Source organism: Ascaphus truei, chromosome 5 (assembly GCF_040206685.1).
Source record: "Ascaphus truei isolate aAscTru1 chromosome 5, aAscTru1.hap1, whole genome shotgun sequence".
Classification (NCBI taxonomy): domain Eukaryota; kingdom Metazoa; phylum Chordata; class Amphibia; order Anura; family Ascaphidae; genus Ascaphus; species Ascaphus truei.
The window spans coordinates 47853033-47861920 of NC_134487.1; the positions used below are offsets into that span (position 1 = coordinate 47853033).

The 8888-nt window shown below is 50.2% G+C and overlaps 1 pseudogene; it reads right to left on the bottom strand.

The window, feature by feature from the left end:
* Positions 1 to 880: 880 nt before the first annotated feature.
* On the bottom strand, positions 881 to 8166 carry LOC142494640 (sec1 family domain-containing protein 2-like; annotated as a pseudogene).
* Between the last annotated feature and the right edge of the window lie 722 nt (positions 8167 to 8888).

The window sequence follows — 8888 nt, forward strand, 5'->3', positions numbered from 1 at the left end:
CGTCGATGTTCAAGATGGCGGCGCGGACCCCGAGCACGCCGAGCGAGGAGTGTTGCAGTCCCAGTTTGAAATCCCAGAACATGGCCTGGACAGGGACTTCTTTGAGGCCCTATTAATAAAAATGAGGAGGGGGTTCCAGGATGACCTGTCAACAGCTCTAGAAGGCCTCAGGTCGGACATAGGTAATCTTGCAACACGTGCTGACGCTCTAGAAGCTAAAGTGGAGGAGGTTTGTCTGGCCCAATCCAACACTGAAGACAAGGTGAACAGGCTTGGCCACCTCGTTAATGAGCTTAAAGATGCCCTGGAGGACCAGGAAAATAGACAGCAAAGACAAAACCTGCGCATCAGAAACGTTTCTGAGTCCATCCTCCCTGACGCTATCCAGTCTTACCTGCGCAAAGTCTTCCTGATGCTAGTGCCAGACCTCCAAGAACACGATCTACAAATGGATCGTGCTCATTGGGCACGAGGACCCAAATTTCCAGATCCCAACCGCCAGTAGAGACTTCATAGTCAAACTGCATGCCTATGCCGCAAAGGAGAGAATTATGACCGCCAGCAGAGGGGCAGGAGACCTACAGATTGGAGAAGACACTCTACAAATCTTTGCTGACCTGTCTGCGGTCACAATCAGCAGACGAAGAGAAATGAAACCCCTCACTACCATCCTCCGAGCACAAGGCATCAAATATAGATAGGGATTCCCCTTCAAGCTGGTGGTCCCCAGAAATGGCGCTACCTAACTATCACAGATCCAGAAGAGTCTCAGGAATTCCTTAAAGCTCTTGGAATAACCCCTCCACAAGCCCAGCAGCCAACCCCCAGAGTCCCAACCAGACCGATCCCCTCAGAGACCCCCGTGCCTCGGAGTGTTTTGCTAGTCAGAAGCAGCATCCCCCCCCTCTTTCAGACGTAAACCTGAAAAAGCAACCATAAAAGAGCAGACCCAAGAACCCACTCACAAGCTGATCCAGCCTGTCAGAGATCTACCCGCAGAAGTTGAATAGAACCGGGACAAAAAAATTAAATTTCCACCCATCCTCCCCTCTCCCCTCCCTCTCTCCCTCATTCACCACAACCCAAACCAACCCAAACGATCCATGTTGGTGGCGTCCCTTTAGCCGCAGCGGGTCTCAGCCTTTCTCTTCCCACTTGCTGCTTCAGAAAGAGGCCTCCCGCTGAGGTGCCCGCTCCCTGGCCTGAGACTAATACCGGGAGGGCTGGGTATCCAATATTAGACCACAAGCCATACGTCTACTAACCACCCTCCCCCTTTCTTCCCCACAACCTATCCACAGACCCCCCACACCCAGTACTCTCCACACACCCCCTTTCCACACCCCCCCCAGCTCACGGTACCCCCTGTATCCCCCCTCCCCCCACACACCCATATACTAACCCCACGAACCCCCCTACACCGCCTGATGGAGACCCTTCCTCCCCCTCTCAGTCCCCTATCACATTAATCTAAATATGCCCCCCCCTCCCTCAATCCCCCCCAGCGACCCAGCAGGACTCTTGCTTACCTCACCGGCACTCCCGACCTGTGCCGCATCCCCCCCACCTCTGCAAGCACTCCATCCGCTAGCCTGCTCCCAGATAACGGAGGGCCCACCATCCGGAATGTTCAAAGCCGACCAAGAGCACACCCACGCACCTTCTACACGTCCCCATCGTCACACCCCAAGCGGCCCCACAACTAGGAGGAAAGTTTCCCAACAGGACTCTAACCACCGGACGATGCCCTCCGCTAGAGGCTTACCTGATCACGGGACTAATTAACAAGGAATCCCCCTACCAGACTAGTGAAGGGAAGGTCGTATTTCCCCTCTCCCCCCCCCCATCGAACACTCCCCAACATATACTCTCCCCCTTCCTAGATTCCTTCCACCCCTCCCCTCTTCCGCTTATGTCCATATGGTTTAAATTGATATAGATGTTGTATTGCCCCCACTATCACAAGTTCTATGAGATGCAAAGGAATGCCTCCTGTTTAATGCACATTCCGGCAAGAGAGCGACATCAGTTCTTAGCTGAAATCCTCCCCCCCCCCTCTCCACCTCCCCCCCCTCTCCACCTCCCCCCCCTCTCCACCTCCCCCCCTCCCTCTCCACCTCCTCCACCCTTCCCTCCTCCACTCCCCCTCCTCCTCCCCCCCTCTCCCCTCCTCCACCCCCCCTCCTCCTCCCCCCCTCTCCTCCTCCCCCCTCTCCTCCTCCCTCCCTCCTTCCCCCCTCTCCTCCTCCTCTTCCTCCCCCTCTCTCTTCCTCCTCCTCCCCCTCTGTCCTCCTCCTCCCCCTCTCCTCCCCCCCTCTCCTCCTCCTTCCCCTCCTCCTCCCCCTCCTCCTCCTCCTCAACCCCCTCTCCTCCTCCACCCCCTTCTCCCCCTCCATCTCCCCCCTGTCCTCCCCCCTCTCCTCCTCCTCTTCCCCCCCTCTCCTCCTCCTCTTCTCCCCCCCTCTCCTCCTCCTCCCCCCTCTCCTCCTCCCCCCCTCCTCCTCCTCCTCCCCCCCTCTCCTCCTCCTCCCACCCTCTCCTCCTCCTCCTCCCTCTGCTCTCCTCCTCCCCCCTCTCCTCCTCCTCTCCTGATATGCAGGTGGATATATCTCCATATCCTTCTTTCCCCCCTCCCCTCCTCCACATCCTCCTCACCCCCTTCTCCTCCCCCCTCCACCTTCCCCCCCTGTCTGCTCCCTCCCTCCCCCCTTCCCCACCTATTCCCCTCCCCCTCCTCCCTCCCCCCCCACCACGATACCATACACACTACGGGAAATGCTAGGCATTTGAGTTTATACCCCCTTGGTAATGCTTCCCAGTATGCTTTATTCTTGTAGGAGGTCCCTCCCTCTTTCCCACCATCTCACATGTCCCCCCCTCCCCCTATGCTGACTAAATACCATGTCACTACTGTATGTAAAACATACAGAACACCTACAAGCTCAAATTGAACCCCCAAAATACCCACAACATATATATAAGCATATAAGTTTCACAGAGGAGTGCTACTGAGCATGGCAATTTATATTTAATGTATAAATAACTAATAAATAAAATGGTCTTTTAGTTTAACATTTTGGCCAAATTGTTGTAAGCCCTTGACTACAAACTACTGTATGTACTCATAAAGAACCCTCAAACTTGTTTAACAAATGTTTAAAAGTGTTTAAATATCCAATGTAAATAACCACAAAAGCTCTCGCAATTGTATTTAACTGATATACAGGTGGTTATATCTCCCCATCCTTCTTTCCCCACCCCCTCCCCATACACAGACCCTCTTCAGGTTCCATGTAAAAGGTTTACTGTTAATTGGGTTAAAGTTGGTTATTGTTCCAGTTTATAAAACCATCCTTTCACCCCCTCCTCACCCGCCATTCGTGCATTCCTTCCCTCCCTTCCTCACCCAACCCTAGGGGGGGGGGAAGTTTTATTGTTATTGATGTATTAGTATGTTTCCATGCTCACATTCTCGTCGCCCCCCCTTTCTCTGCTGTAAGCAGACTCCTCATATGTATCAAGACAGGAGGGTGTCCGACCTTGGTTCCCTATCGTGCGCCATGTTTGGTGTCCCAAGAAGATCTCCAGGGGTTTTTGATCCCCTTTCCTTTCTCACTACGGTGATCAAGGAACTTTCTCATGGGCTGCCTGAAAGCCTCCAACCTCTTTTCTCCTCATGTGTCCCCCCACCTCCGCCCCACGCCCTCCCACCCAGTTCCCGTCCCCCCCGATCATATGCACTTCTACCAGGCATCTCCACCCCCCCAGGTCCCGGTAGGTGTCGTACGATTTCTCCGAGGTCACTCCCACAAATGGCCCACAAACCCCCGTCATGGGATGCAAACGGGGCCCAGAGTATATAGCTCTGGGAACATAATATTTTTCTAATGTCTTCCATTAAAATTATCTCCCTCAATGTGAAAGGGCTTAACTCGGTTAAGAAAAGAAAACTAGCACTTCAGGAACTTAAAAAAACTGAAGGAGACATTATATTTATTCAAGAAACTCACTTTAACTCCTCCGAGCCCCCAAATACATTTAAGACTACCTTTCCCCAGGCCTTTTTCGCATCCTCCCCAAACAAGAAAAGAGGAGTGGCTATCCTGATCAAAAACAATGTCCCTTTCGCTCCTACAATAATAACACGAGACCCAGATGGGAGATTCCTAGTTTACAGGGTACCCTCTCTTGATCCCCTATCTCCCTCATCAACATATACGCCCCCAATGAGAAGCAAGCTCAATTTCTCCAAAAGTTACTCGACTCACTAGACCAGGCTTCATTAGCCTCACTAGTCTTAGCCGGGGATTTCAATATGGTCCTATTCCCAGACCAAGACAAGTCCACCATCCTGACAACCCCCCACACTGCCCAAACTCAAAAAAAGGCCAAAAAGTTCAGAGAAATTTAAATAGTTTCTCCCTGGTGGATATATGGAGGGTTTAGCAATTTCTCAAAACATCCAGGGGGAGCATATAGGGGAATAAGAGAACAAAATGCACAAAATTAAGTGCAGACGTTTCTAAAACAAGTGTATTATATAGACTGTGTCTTGGCTCATATAGTTGCTCTACTCACAGGATTCTAGAGTTTATAAAGGCAGCTGGCAAATTGGGTTGCCACCCATGCAGGTACTGTACACTGGACCCCCTATTGAATTCTCCGTCAGCAATGTTAGCATGTAAAATGAGAGAGAAAGCTACATAGTGCGATCAAATTGATAAACTTTATGTAATAAAAGAAGGGTAAAAAATGCGCACTTACAATGTGCCAATATAAAAAAAAGCATGTATCACACAAGGTGAATTGGAGGTGTCCCGAACAGCTCACCGCCTCCCTTAGGTCTCTTGCTGGCTTCCACGGCTCTGTGTCCCGAATCGGAGCTTCCCTCTGTGCGCCCGTCTGAATCTGTGACGTCACGGCTGCAGGGTTGGTTTGCTCGGGTCGCCACCAAAACCAAAATTGGTCCACTCAACGCGTTTCGCCCAGCTACCAGGAACTGTTCTCGGCTTCGTCAGGAGTATGAGTTATTGTGTGCTGGTGGCTCTTATATACCCATTTGTCCTGCTAAATTAGCATGTCTTTCAATTAAGCAATTCAATCAGCATTAATTGCACTGGGAGTAGAAGTTGATAAAATATGTCTATAACATGTATAAAAAATCTTAAAATGCTACAATGATTGTAGAATCAATACATGGGGGGACATAAATCTAACAACAATATAAATGTAAATTACAACTTGGAATATAAATGTATTACAACATAACCCTTAATGGGTCCTATGAAATGTCATTGAACAATTATATTTAGAATCAAAGTATGTCTAGTTGTTAGACTGATCTAGATTTTGTAAGTTAAATCTTTAAAATTGTTTTCTTAGTCTATTATCATATGGTGGAAAGGGATTGGGGAGATGAAATAAAGCTTCTTTTAGGGAACTCACTTGTGTTAAGATGGTTTCTAGATATTTTTATTTCTCATAATTACTAAAGTGACAGGTGGTCAAAATTTATTTGCTGGACACTGATATTTTTTCTTTATAAATAAATTGATGTTTACAATGTGTGTCTCATATTTATTGGGGAACATCATTTTGAAAGCACTTATTTTTTGGGGGCACTGATGTTATGTCCCTTACAGATTTGTTATAGTGGGATGGAGGAAACTTATCCAAAAAGAGACTGATGAGGTTCATCAAAAATATTTTCGTAAATACGTGGCTTATAGATAAGATGGCATATCTATCAATTATGTATGTGTAGATTCTATGGACACTATTCGTGATTTGAAAGAATTCTTTTTATGTTGAAAAAAAACTATGATAATTATCACGTTGCATATAGGGTGTATATGGAAATCTATATATTAAGTGGTATGTGAACACTCAGGCAGGTGTCTAATTAATTTTAATCATCAAGTGATGGTATGTAAAGGATATATGGAGGGCCCAGCACCTGGGTCAGAGGGACTATACATTCTTTTCAGCTCCTCATCAGTCTTACTCGCGGATTGACTATTTTCTAGGCACCAATAATGTTCTCCAGGCATCTTCCCAGTCCAATATAGGCCTAATTACGTGGTCAGATCACGCCCCTGTCGAATTAACCCTCTCTTTGCCCTTCATAAAAAACAACACATATAAAAGGAAACTAAATGACTCACTCCTTAATGATCCGAAAATAGTCATAACAATTAGACAAAAATTATCCTCTTTCTTCGAAATAAACAGAGGTTCCGTTTCGGCTTCGGCAATGCACATAAAGCCTCAATAAGAGGGGATCTTATCTCATTGGCCTCCTATAAGAAAAAAATGAAACTCAAAATACAAAAAGAGCTAACAGATAGGATCTTGAGCTTAGAGCAGCAACATAAAAAAAGCTGTGTGCTGAGCACGCGCATAGTAAGTGAAACTTCTTTTTTTTTTGTCACAGAAATTTTATTTGTGATGGTGATGTTTTAAATTAAAAATCACAAAACAATTTCACTTCCAAAACACAAAAGTTTGACCTCACATCTATATTTATAGTAACTGAGTTCTTTGTGTCTGCGTGTGTCAGTAGGTGTGTATGTGTGTATCTGCGTGTCAGTCAGTGTGTGTGTGTGTGTGTCTGCGTGTGTCAGTCAGTGTGTGTGTGTCTCTGTGTGTATGTCTCTCTCTGTGACCTACCCCCACCACGATGTAGCTGCGGACACGGGGAACTCTGTCTGAGTCTCCTCCCGCCGGCGGAGCGGTGGGCTGTGTTTCCTGCTGCAGCCAGCCCCCCAGCGGAGGTACGGGACATGTGAGGTGCATGGCAGCTCACAGGGTGGGGGGGGCAGGGGAGTAGGCACATCACTTGGGGGCGCTGTTCGGCGCATAACTGGGGTGTGTGTGTGTCTCAGTCTGTATGTATCAGTCAGTGTAGGTGTGTGTGTGTGTCAGTCAGTGTAGGTGTGTGTGTGTGTCAGTCAGTGTAGGTGTGTGTGTCAGTCAGTGAGTGAGTGTGTATGTGTGTCAGTGAGTGAGTGTATGTGTGTGTCAGTCAGTGAGTGATTGTGTATGTGTGTCAGTCAGTGAGTGAGTGTGTATGTGTGTCAGTCAGTGAGTGAGTGAGTGTGTATGTGTGTCAGTCAGTGAGTGAGTGTGTGTGTATGTCAGTCAGTGAGTGAGTGTGTATGTAAGTGTCAGTCAGTGAGTGAGTGTGTATGTATGTGTGTCAGTCAGTGAGTGAGTGTGTATGTATGTGTGACAGTGAGTGAGTGTGTATGTATGTGTGTCAGTCAGTGAGTGAGTGTGTATGTGTGTCAGTCAGTCAGTGTGTGTGTATGTGTGTATGTGTGTCAGTCAGTGTGTGTATGTGTGTCAGTCAGAGTGTGTGTGTGTGTGTCTGTGTCCGTCAGTGTATGCTTCCTGCGGTTTCTCACCTGAGGATAGCTGGCCAGCTCCCCCGCAATGATCCTACTCCCTACTCAGGTGCCCCACCGAGAAGCACTCCTCTCTCACCCCGATACCCTCCATCAGGTGGTTGAGTCCTGAAACCAGGCTCCGGAAATGAAGCTGTAGCTCGGGGGGCAAGGAGGATAGCTCCATGTTCCCCAGCCCCGGGATCCTCTTCTTGTCCAGTCAGCTGCAGTTTAGAGCCTGCAGGTCTCTGCCAGGTAGCAGCGGGAAGAGACAGGAGAAGGCCGGGGCCAGGAATAGGTGCGGGGAGATCGGGACCAGCAGCACCGGCGCCCACATCACCTCAGCCATGAAGTTCATGTTCCCCATCCACTCGCACAGCCGGTCCTCCAGCTGATGGTGGCCCCCTCGACCTCCCCGGGGATCACCGCCGTCACCAGCACGCAGTACTGGAAGGAGCTCTGGCTCACCACGTCCTACACCACGTCCAGGGCGCGGCCCCGCATCTCACCACGAATAGAGCCTTCGGCTGGTTGGCAGCGCCGGCCTCGAAGCTGGAGAACTCCTTAATGTGGAGGGCCCCCGCGGAGAGCAGCAGCAGTTCAGCGCAGCCGCACCAGTGCAGGATCTTGGCACTCGTTAGGAGCTGTGGCGGAGGTGAGTAAATGTTGAGCGGGGGAGGGGGAACAGTAGGAGGGGGTACAGGAGGAGGGGGGGAAAGCCGTCCTCCTCATTCACCCAGCAGCGCAAGGAGGTCTCTGAGCCATCCGTGAGCATCGCCATGACTACCGCGCATGTCAGCGGGCGCGGCAGCGGCGGCAGTTAGGAATGGCGGCGGCGGACGTGTGGGAGGAATGGCATGCGCATGGGGGCTCTGTCTGAGTCACCAGCCCAGCAGAGTCTCCAGCCCGGCAGAGCGTGCGGCTGGGTCAGAGAGCGGGCCTGGTCCCAGGAGCCAATCAGTGGGTTGTAGCAGGAGAGCCGGGCCCGGTCCCCGCTGCCCCGGATGCTGCCAATGCCCATCTCCACCTGGGGGAAATTGCAGCCGTTAGGAGCGGCACCAGCAGCTATCGCAGCCACCGCCACATACAGTATGTCGCAGCTGGGACAGAGAGCCCGGGCAGCCACTGTACAGAAGCAATGCATGTGGGGGGAATTGCGGAAGTTAGGAGCGGCGCCGGCAGCTATCACCGCCGCCGCATGTCTGCGGCCGTGTGGGGAGAGCGGCGGCCATTAGGAGCGGCGCCGGCGTCTATCGCCACCGCTGCCGCATCTGATTTTTTGAGCGGTTGGGATCATGTCAGTGTTGCGGTCGGGCTGAGCCAGAACACAGCCCAGCCTCAACTGCCAGCACTGATGTCACATCCGTTTCATTTCTGTCTCCACAATCCATTTTTGCCCCAGTTCGAATGAGTTGCCACTAAAGAAATTTCACTTAAAAAAAAAACCTCCAAAACACTATATAAAATACTTGACAGAACAAGATCGGATCTGAAACAAACACA